Source organism: Grammomys surdaster, unplaced genomic scaffold (genome assembly GCF_004785775.1).
Source record: "Grammomys surdaster isolate TR1022 unplaced genomic scaffold, NIH_TR_1.0 130, whole genome shotgun sequence".
NCBI classification, from domain to species: domain Eukaryota; kingdom Metazoa; phylum Chordata; class Mammalia; order Rodentia; family Muridae; genus Grammomys; species Grammomys surdaster.
Genome location: NW_021604588.1, coordinates 11,457,005 through 11,468,782, shown reverse-complemented (window position 1 = coordinate 11,468,782; position 11,778 = coordinate 11,457,005).

Sequence of the window (11,778 nt, the reverse complement as noted above, 5' to 3'; positions counted from 1 at the left end):
AAGAAAGAAAGAAAGAAAGAAAGAAAGAAAGAAAGAAAGAAAGAAAGAAATAGTAGAAATGAATCATTCCAGTATAAAACAGTGGAACACCGTAGCAACAATTCTGGAATTTTGGTTTCTTTAAAAATATATATAAGGATATGTTTTCATTTTAACCCCAGGTGTAGGATATGGAACTGCTTCAGATTGTCCACAGTAGTTGACTTTGATTTGTCCCTTAAATCTAGCAGGGACTGATTTTGCCAGTGGCCTGACAGTATATTTGGAATTCTGGGCACATTTTAGAGGGTATATAATACCCTTAAGGATGTGGTGAGTTGTTTGTTTTATTTGCTGTTGGTTGCTGTTGGTCATGGTTTGTTAAGTAGCTTTGTGCAAAAAAGAACCAAGAAGAATTCAATATCATAATGTTGAGGATCAAACTTGCCCCAAAGAGCTCAACACCCCTAATCGTCAAGAAGTAGTCTAAAGATAGCATTGCCCCCTTTCCAGTCCCTGTCTTTATTCAGGGATCTCTTTCCTCTCCTCTCTATCTTTTTCTCTCCCTTATCTAGTATAAGGGTGTTGAAAGGGGGACGGGAGTGGAGAAGAGTGGAATAAAGATGAACACACAAAGTAACAAAGACAGGCTACAGAAAGCATCATCAAGAAGATAACAAGTAAGCAGAAGAAAGTATTAGGGTTAGAGGACCAGGTCAAGGGTATAACACACACGCACACACACACACACACACACACACACGGAGTGGGGGAACAAAGTCAAGGGACTAATACACTGACACAAAGTGAACAAAACCCAAACACCAAAATAAAGTCAAAGAACAGGAAATCCCCCAAATCTAGAAAACAGGAACATACCACAGGAGACATTTAAAACCCTAAATAGACATGACAAGAAAACTTTTCCATGATACATCAAAGATGTGAAAAATGCGGAGAAGCTGTATAAAAACTGTAAGAGGAAGATGCCAACTCACAGAGGCAAAGACACAAGAACTTCAAGTCTTTCATCTGTGGCCACGAAATTATGGCATGGTATGTGTCCGTCTCTGAGAGTAAACTGCCCGATCAAAAAATTTTATCCAGAAAAACTATCTTTTAAAATTGAAAGAGGAAATATTTCAAGACCATCACAAATTAAGACAATTCATGACAACCAAGCCACCGCTGCAGAAAACGTTCAAAGTAAAACTCTGCACATGAGGAACGATGCTCTCAATCATGCAGGCACAGTAAAAAGTATATTACATGAGAGAAATACACCATGCTCTACACAGTAAGCCAACAAATCCCTAATACTAATAGAGAAAGAGGAAAGAATACACCCAAAACAAAAGAAACCAGTAGCACAGAAATGAGAAACTCTCAATAATACCCAGAAACGTGAATTGCCTCAATCACTATTTAAAAGACTCTAACTGGATTTAAGAGATTCAACTCTGTATTGTCTACAAGAAGCATACCTCACTGTCAAAGCTGCCCATGGAATCAAAGGACAAGTCAACCTATCTAATGGGACCTATCTAATGGCGTGGTTGCTGCCTCCACAGCTCTAGGCCTGGCTTCTAGGCCAACTTGGCCACCTTTACGGTACTAGGCCTAGCCCTATGCAATAACCTCGAGTTAGATATCACAATACCCAGTAACCCGGTAAAATCAGAACTCTTGAGCTTATAGTTAACCAGTCAGATTGATATATCAATAAAATCTCAGTATACAAGATGCCCACACAATTTAGACAAGTTATCCCAATTATCCTAAGCTTTTGATATCCAGAACTACCTAGCTACTTAAAGCCACTGGTTTACGTCTGCCTCCATTTTCACCTTCCTTCCTCTCTCCCTTTCTTGTCCTCCTCCCTCAGCAACTCTTAGCTCCGCCTCCCTTTTCCCTGTCCAGTCACAGGCCTCCTGCTGCAAATAGATTGGACAGGAAAATTCCTGCCTCAATAACCTAATGATGCACCTTTTCTAAGGTCTTAGAAAAAATAAGGACAATCAAAGCCCAAAAGCAGGCACTGGTGAGAAAAACCAGAGCAGAAATGTAAGAAAAAGTCATATATGAACTCAAACAAAGTGTTATTTTTATTTATTTATTTTATTTATTTTATTTATTTGATTGATTGATTGATTGGTTGATTGATTTTTGGTTTTTTTCGAGACAGGGTTTCTCTGTGTAGCCCTGGCTGTCCTGGAACTTACTCGGTAGACCAGGCTGGCCTCGAACTCAGAAATCTGCCTGCCTCTGCCTCCCAAGTGCTGGGATTAAAGGCATGCGCCCCCACCGCCCAGCCAAAGTGTTATTTTAAAAGATGCCGAAAAACTCCTATCCAAACTAACCAGAGAAAAAACGAGAAAACACAGATTAGTAAAATTGGAGATATAAAGGATGTTACAACAGATTCCGGTATAATTTCACTCACCATTTCTGCTAGACTGGATGGTCAACTGGTCAGTAAGTCTCTGCTCTCCTCCAGCCTCCATCCCCTACACCCAGGGCTGAGGTTACAGGTGAGCCACCACACCTACCTTCTATCCGGGTGCTAAGGATCCAAACGCATGTATTCATGCTTGCATAGTATATGCCTTATCCACTGAGACGTCTCCTCAGCCCTGGCAAGTAGTGTTCACAATAGGAAAACATTAAAAGCATTTCTTTTAAAATCAACAAGATTAGAAAACCTTTCATATGGCTGTTTCTCAGCCTTGTACTGAAGTTTGAATTGAATAAAATATGTCAAGAAAGAAAATAAAAATAGTATTTAGGTTGTAGAGGTGACTCAGCATCTAAAGAACTCGCTTCTCCCAGAGAGGACTCGGGTGCAATTCCCAATGCTAACAACTATAACGAGCTCTAGAGAATCCAACACACCCTTCTGACCTCCCTGGCCACTGCATGCATGTGATGCACATACGTCACGCACGCACACACACACACACACACACACACACACACACACAGGAATAGAAACCACAGTATTTAGGAAAGATTACATAATACTATATTGTACACAGATATATTTGTCTACAAAGTGAAAAGAATTTGTTTTCTGTAAAATAAGATGCATCCAACTGTAAGATCAGTACCAAAACTCAAATATATTTTGGTACATCATTATAAACAGTTAGAAAACATTACAAAAAAACCCATAGCATTTGTAATAGAAAATCTATGAGATACCTGACTAAATCTGATCAAATTGTAAGAACCCGCATGCAGAAAATGATAAAATTTTAGTGAAAACCGTAAGAATATAATTGGAGATTCTCATTTATGGATAAGCACAATGTTATAAAGGTCTCATATTTCCCTTAGCTGATTTAGTGCATTCCCAATCAAAATGACAGTTTTGTTTTCATGAGACATATGTCAATTCCGTGAATAATAAAGGTGAAGAAAAAGCTAGACACGCCCTGATAGATAATGTGGTGAACGGGGAGGGGGGCAGAGGACTTATATAGACAAATTAACCACAGAAACAAAATCAGAAGTGCCACCTGCCTGTAGAACAGTGGTGTGTGACAGACTTGGCATTTCAGAACAATGTGGCTTTTCAGATGATTGTCCAGAAGCAATTGATGAGCCCATAAAGAAAAAACCTAAATTTTACTTCTCCCCACTATTTAAGAGCGGCCCCATTTTGTTTAAGGACTTTGTGTGCTAAAAAAGAAACCTTTACAACCTTTAAAGAAAACAACCCCTCCTAATCTTCAGGCTTTCAGGGTTTTTAAGACACAATAAGGAAGGAATTCACTGCAAAAGAAACTGTTGCTGTCTGCAGCACGTTAGGTTTAAGAAATTGCATTCATTAAAAAATTATCTACAACTACATTAGATTTAAGAAATTGCATTCAGTTTTAAAAGTTTTCTAACTGGGAAGAATATGAAAATTACAATTACAGGCGTGTTCACCACAAGCAGCAGAAATTATGCCTTCTTTATCCTAAAGACAGTTTCTCCTACTTGATATGCTAAGGGCAGCAGATAATGAATTGCCAGAGACTTTAAGGATAAAAAGAGGCCAGTTCTTCGTATGCTTTCTCAGGAAATGGGGTGTCTTCAGTCCCTGAGTTGCTATTTTGTCCTTTCTTTGAAAGAAAAACAAATAGCCTGAAGCTTTAGTTTGGCCCAACCTGAATGCCACCTGGGGCATCATTCACCCACTACATCACCGCTGGGGGATGCTAAAATGTCCATTTCGCCGTTTAAATTAACAGAGATGGCAATTTAGATAAATTGGGCTTCCCAGGAGCTGAAAGGCAAATCTGCCAGCAGAGTGCAAAGAACATCTACCATTTGTACTAGGATTTGCTAAAAATAATACACATTTTCTGTCTCCTGCCAGCACACCATGGCGTTAACCACAACTACTTTAATGATGAAGCAGGTGAAATCGGAGAGGAGTGTGCATTTTAAAATCCTTTAGCCGGTAACATTAGACCCTTGGCTTTTGCCAGGTGCAGCTAATACCCTTTTTGAATTCTTTCAATTTCCTGGGTTCTGCTTTTAACCAAAATCCTTGTCAGGAGGTAAAGAAAGCACTGCCATGCACTCCTGACTTGGGAGATGAGCTCGCTTGCTCCAGTTCCACTGAACTCAAGTCTACACACTCATCCTCCAGCCTGACTGCCCAGGAGCCCTGTCTTTCCATCCACATCCTGAACACAGTCCCTCTCTCTACCTTGCCGAAGTCATGGAAACTCTCCACCCTGCAGGAAAGTAGTTTATGTTGTCTCCCACTAGAGGACAAAAGGTTTTAAATTTTAGTATTACAACTCCTGTCACCAGAGGTAGAGTCCCTTTTGCAGATTGTTGGTCTCATTGATAGAGTTTAAATACGGGCTTGGGAAAGAGCTGGAGGACCATCTGTTAGCGTTAGGGAGAGAGAAAGGGTGCCCTGAATGTAAGGAGAAGGAGACAGAAGAGGGAGACGTAGAAAGGCACAGTCTCAAGAGAGCAGAAATAAAATGTTGACACCATGGAGAGCAGGGTGGGCAGGATAGGAAGGAAAACAGCAACCACCTAGGCCTTTGCCCCTTGCAGTCGGCTGAAGATGTCACACATTCCAGGGTGCTGTGTGCCTTGGGCATAAAAGCAATGCTTCACCCTTTCAGATCAAAACAGAGCAGAAGTATTTAATCTTGATATTACTTGGCTTAAGCTTGTAGTTGGCTAAGAGCTGCTTTGTGTGGCCTGGAATTCAAAAAGTGCTAAAACTCTATTTAAATAAAACTCTATTTATTGTCATTGGTTGCCTTTTAATGTATTAGCTTTAGGCCAGAAAGGAACAGCTAGTCATAGTTACTGTTTTCAGTTTATCTCTTAGCCTTGTGGTTAGTGTTACGCTCTTACCATTGGTTCCTAAGCCTTGCAATTAGTTAGAAGCACTTCTGGATCTTCACCACTGAAAGACCAGCGATGGTGTATTGTTTATTGACCCATAGAAGACCAGCACTTGAAAATGCATCAGAAGGAGCTTACAGCTTTTGTTATACAGTCGAAATATGCCTCCTGTATGACAAAGAAGAGGAGGAAGAGATACCATGGGATACGGGTCAAGAGAGCCAGGCCCTGAGGGCTGCCCAATTGGAGCTAAGAGCAACCCAGATGAAACATAGTAAATAGACACTTGCTGAACCATGAATAACCAGAGACTGGGAACAACCTAGATGTCAACTGAAGAATGGATACAGAAAATGTGGCATATCTATACAATGGAATACTACTCAGCCATTTAAAACAAGGACACCATGAATTTCACAGGCAAATGGACGGAACTAGAAAGTATCATCCTGAGTGAGACAGGAGCCTAGCATAGCAGCTCTCCGAGAGGCTCTACCCAACAGCTGACTGAGACAGGTGCAGATACCTACAGCCAAACACTGGACAGAGGTCGGTGATCCCTATGGAAGGTTAGGGGAAGGATTGAAGGCCCTCAAGGAGATGGCAACCCCAGAGGAATACTTACTCACCTGGACCCCTGGGACCTCCCAGAGACTGAGCCACCAACCAAAGAGCATATAGGGGCTGGTCCCACAACCCCACAACCCCACACACCCACACACCCACACATTTGTAGCAGAGGCCTGCCTTGTCTGGAATCAGTGGGAGAGGATTCTCCTGCAGAGACTTGATGCGCCAGGATGGAGGAATACCAGGGGGCCTGCCCTCTCAGAGGAAAAGGGGAGAGAAAATGGGGGAGACACGCTGTGAGGGAGGAATGGGAGGGGGACAGCCTTTGGGATGAAAATATAATAATATAATATAATATAGAAATATACTTTGTTTTTTTGTTAATTCCCAGCAGGCCTGGTTTGATTTATAATAAAGTTCAAGGGTTTTTTTTAGTAGGTCTCACTTTGTAACTCATGTGAGCATGTGATCCTCCTACCTCAGCTCTCCAAGTAAATTAGCAGATGTTACAAACCACTAATCACACCTGCCACTGTCTCAGAGGATGCTGTCATATTCTCCTGTCTGATGCATTGCCTGCTGAAGAAGCAGAAGGCTGCAGAGGACCCTTCATTCCCTCTCTTCCCTCGTGGCATCCAGATCACTATGGACTGGAGTGCTTACTCTATGTAGTTCAGATGTAAAAGATCCCCGATCCCTGGATGTGACACCATGCTCCTATGTGTTCACTTCTTTCCCCTGGGCAATCAGTATGCTCAGCGTCTTGGATATGTGCCATTATGCATAGTCATACATTTTATTTTCCCTTTCAAAACTCAGAAAAGAATTTCCTAATCTTGAGTTCATGGCTAAGGTCCTGTAACAATAAACAGATTAACAAGAGAAAAGCGTACAAGTGGTAAGCTCTGCGTAATTTGGGAAACTTTCTAAGGAAACACGGGGAAGCTGTGTTACCACCACCTGTTGAGGACTGAATGGTTGTTCCGGGCAGTCTGATAGAACAAACAAGGTGTGATCAGGTGTGAGACCTTAGCAAGGACTCCTGCTCAGACCCCTCCAGCCTCTGAGCTCTGGAGACCTGAGTGTTCCTTTCCTCCAGGTAAGAATTCAGTTCTCACATGATGGTCTCATGACCTGCTTCAGAGTAAGTCAGAAAATCCTTCCTAGGTCATATGGCATCCTTCAGGGGAGATCAGAGAAGCCTTCATGTTTCTGTTCCTTCCTGCATATCTCCCTCATCTTAGAAGAGCTAGTGTGCAGAAGCACAGGATTCTGAAGTAGCGTGCCCTCAACCCCATCTCTGCCCATCTCCGTAGACAGCACTTTGATCTTTGCATGGCTGGTTTTGCCTGATGTATCTGGGACTCGGTTCCATATCATTCGTGCCCTAGTTCCTTTTAGTGACTATATGGGAGGTAGACTAGATAGGCATGGGGAGGGGGTATTGCTTGGTGGCTAGAGACTGATGCCATTACAGAGCTGCATCAGTAAGACTGCTGGGAGCTGACTGGAACTGACGTGGCCAACCCAGGCTATTACTGTCTTTTACCTCATTAAAATGTCATCTCCATACCATTAGCTGTGGGAAATTGCCTGCTCCTCTCAAATATCTCATATTTTGCCATGTTAAAAAAAAAAACTCACATAAAAATAGGAAGAGTGAACTCTGTCTCAAAGCAGACCTAATTCATTTCTCAGGTTCTTCACCTTAACTCATGAATAATCCCTGTCCATTAAATCCTATCCTGACAGCAACAAGCTGTCCTTCTTACTGTCATCAGCCACTTCTCTCTCCCACTCATTCCCTGAGGATTGTGACTGCTCCACTGTCATGCTTCCTAATGCTACCTCTGCTATGGTGGCCTCAGTCTCCATGGAGATGATCTTTTCAATTCCAGATGACTCCTCTCCTCGATGATCTTGTCATTCACCCACTTCCACTGTCCACAACCTTACTCATATATTAGTCATCATTACCCATAACACATCTCTCCACACACTCCACAGCAAGCAGGATACACTCTGCTAAGCACCTCTGTTTTTATTTTATCTTTTTTTGTCTTGTCTTGTTTTGTTTTCTTGAGACAGGACCTCACTATGTCGCCTTGGCTGGTCTATAGCTCACTATGTAAACCAGACTGGCCTTGAAACTCAAAGAGATCCTTCTGCCTCTGCCTCTTGAGTGCTAGGATTAAGGGTGTGCACCACTACAGCAGGGCTCACTGCTGTTTTTGAGCTTACTTCGTTTAACACCCCAAGCCAACAACTTTTCTGTTTCACATGCGACTTACAACCATCTGACTTCATCACTCATTCCTTCATCTTTCTGTATACTCACTGTGTTCCTTACCATGTGTGGTAGTTTGAATGCGTTGGCCCATGGGAAGTACTACTGTTAGGAGGTGTGGCCTGCTTGAAGTAGGTGTGGCCCTGCGGAGGAAGTGTGTCACTGTGTGGGTGGGCTTTGAGGTCCTATGCTTAAGCTCCACCCAGTGCAGAAGAGAGCCTCCTCTGGTTGCTTTCAGATCAAGATATAAGACTCTGCCTTCCTCAGCACTAAGTATGCCTGCATGCTGCCGTGCTTCCCGCTATGATGATAATGGGCTGAACCTCTGAAACTGTAAGCCAGCCAATTCAGCGTTTGCTTTTATAAGAGTCACCTTGGTCATGATGTCTTTTCACAGCAATGGAAACACAAACTAAGACACCATGTTAAAAGTCCAAGTGACACAGTCACACCCTTGCATGCATTCGCATCTCCTTCCTTATTCATCTTTTTCTTTCTTTAATTGCTTGGCATAACACCAAGTTTTGCTAAATTTAACACTGGGGAGGCTGAGACATTCAGCCTGAATTCTCAGCCAGGAGTCCCAGGCAAAGAGCGTCCCCTCTGCCATCTCCATGAATAAGCTTGGCTTCTCATATTCACTGTAGATGCTTCTTCTTATTGGTTAAACAATGGTAGCTTCAGTTGGAAATGCATTCCCTCCTACTTGTTCTCAAGCACATAATGTTTTAATATCTTTAACTACTTACTACTTTCTGTTCTTTGTATTAGAGTTATGGGGCCAGCCTACCCCTGGACAGAGAATTTTGGAAGAGAGAAGGGAGGGCCATCTTGATCCAGAGTCTACTTTTAACAAGCTTAAGTGGCTCATGATAAGGTACCAATGTAATGTACTTTAATCTTAGTTGTCTTAGAAATGTGTAAGTCTTGCTTTTATTTATTTTTTATATAATCGGGCAGTCTAAATTGGGAGACAACTAAGTATCAAACACTTATTTGTTGATGTCTCTTTTAGTGTACAGGTTACCAATTGTACTGGCTGGTTTCATGTGTCAACTTGACACAAGCTAGGGTAATCAGGAGCCTCCGTTGAGGAAATGCCTCCATGTGATTCAACTGTCAGGCATTTTCTCAATTAGTGATCAGTGGGGGAGGAACCAGTCCATTGTCCATCCCTAGGCTGGTGGTCCTTGGTTCTATAAGAAAGCAGGCTGAGCAAGCCATGTGAAGCCAGACAGTAACAGCACCCCTCCATTGCCTCTGCATCAGTTCCTGCCTCTGGGTTCCTGCTCTGTTCCAATTCTTGCTGTGACTTCCTTCAGTGATGAACAGTTATATGGAAGTATATGCCCAAAAAACCCTTTCCTCTCCAACTTGGTCTTTGGTCATGGTGTTTCATCACAGCAATAGAAACCCTAAGGCACCAATTTACCATCTAGATTTAAGGTTTGGGTTGAAAATCAAGCTTTGTAGTTCAGCACAATATTGATTTTGTTTGTCTTCATGGATTATTTAACATATTTATTCCCTGTAACACCCATAAACTGATAGTTATACCCAGATGCTGGATCAATTTTTTATTTTTTTTCAATCTTGCTTTTTTCATGTGGCATTTGTACTTGTGGTAAGAGGACTATTTTGTTACTTTAGTAATGGGGATTCTTAGCCATACACACTACTTCAGTAGAACCTGAAAAACAGCTTTTTTCTTTCTTTTTCCAAGCTAAAGTACTTTGATAAAGAGAAGTCCCTCTAACTCCACCTACATCATCATACCATCTCTCTTGCCACTTAGAAAAAAGAAAAAAGCATTATTTTATTTACCTATTTTAAGTTAATCATGTGGGCTGTTGTAGCATCTTTTTGGGAGTCAATGAGTTGTTATGGTTATTTTTGTACAATCATAAATACACATTTTAAAGAGTTCATACATACATACATGCATACATGCATACACGCATACTAGTGAACTGCATTGCCTCTGGGTCAGTTTTCAGTAAAGGAATAATTCAAATGACCTGGATTTCCAAACCCTGCACATTCTGAAGAAAATTCTAACCCTTGACCAACTCATAGGAAAACCTTTAAGTCTTAGGATATCCTTGACAGCAAACATGTCTTTTATCTGGGCCCTCAGACTATAATGGGTAGTCTATGCTAACAACATTGTATCTGTGGTAGCAGTCCAGGCCTCACAGTCCTGCAGAAGGTCATGCCTATGTGACCAGCCCCCCTGTGTCTTGACACCAAACCTTCTGCACTCAGCCATTCTTCATGCATACTGCCACTTACCATTGCCTGCAAACCCCAGGGCCTGTGCTGGGGAGAGGACACCTGGAGCCTTGCATGTGACTGCTGGGCTCTATCCTGTGTTGGCTTTCCATTGCTGACTTGACTTCTGTCCTTCAGTGTGTAAATGGTAACCAGGAGGGCAAGAGCTTTCTGACCTCTCTCTGTGCTCTAGAAGTCACTTCACTGTACAAACAGCTCCACCTCCTTTGGGCAGTGGCCTTGGTCGCCTGTGGCCGAGGCACTGCTTCTGAAACTCAGATCCTGCTGACTCGGCTTTGTTACACACAGTGTCACAGCAGCCCTTTGTGTGTCCGTCTTTCTGCATCTGCATGTTCTTGCAGATATGTCTTTGAGACAGTGTTCTAGCATCTAGGTCCCCAAACAACAAATATCTGCTGTCATTTCTGAATCAACTGGTAAAATTTCTCTACATACTACCAAAATGTCTCTAAATTATGCTGCTTTTCATTTCTGCCATTAAAATCTGGATCAAAGCTCTTGTTTTATCATAGCAGCACCAATAAGTATGTGGTTGGATTTTGGAGATTTTCCAACCTCCTTGGTGATAAATGGTTCAATTTAAATTCCTCTTTCCGTAAGATAAGTGAATGTTAGTGTTATTTCACAGAAGTAAGGCTAATTTTCACTTTTTCCTTGTGAATTGTCAGTTCACATCTCATAGGAGGCATTTCCTTATGCTTCAAATTATCTTTGTATAAATTAAAACAGGCTCAAATTATAGCAAGTATAGAATATGTCAAAATGCCCTCAGGTCCTATTGAAATTGAGTTAAGAGGTGGGGTGGGGGGAGCATGAAGCATCACAGGGCTCTAACACACTCACAAAATCAAAAGTAGCTTTCAATGATTATAGTTGAATTATAAGACAAATACTGGAAGCCAGGCATGATGGTGCATGCACATAGTCTCAACACTGGTGGACAAAGACAAGAGAATCAAACAAGGCCAGCCTGAGCTACACAGTGAGACCCTATCTCAAGACAGTAACAACCAAAGTTAGGTATCTTAGGTGTTAACGTTCATTTCATACAATAATCCATCTAATAACTACTGCGAGCATCCTCCGTCCAAGCACTTTTGGGGGCACTAGAAATACAATAAATGTTCTCTCCTTTCTTGAGGACCAATAGAGAAGAAAATGGCATTCTTGCGATCTGAGCTAAAACATGAAGCCTAAAAGAATATGATCATATTTTGTCCCCTACGTTTGTATTTTCCTCAGTAGGGCTAGCCACCCATTGCTGTAACATTTGGCACGAGACGGTT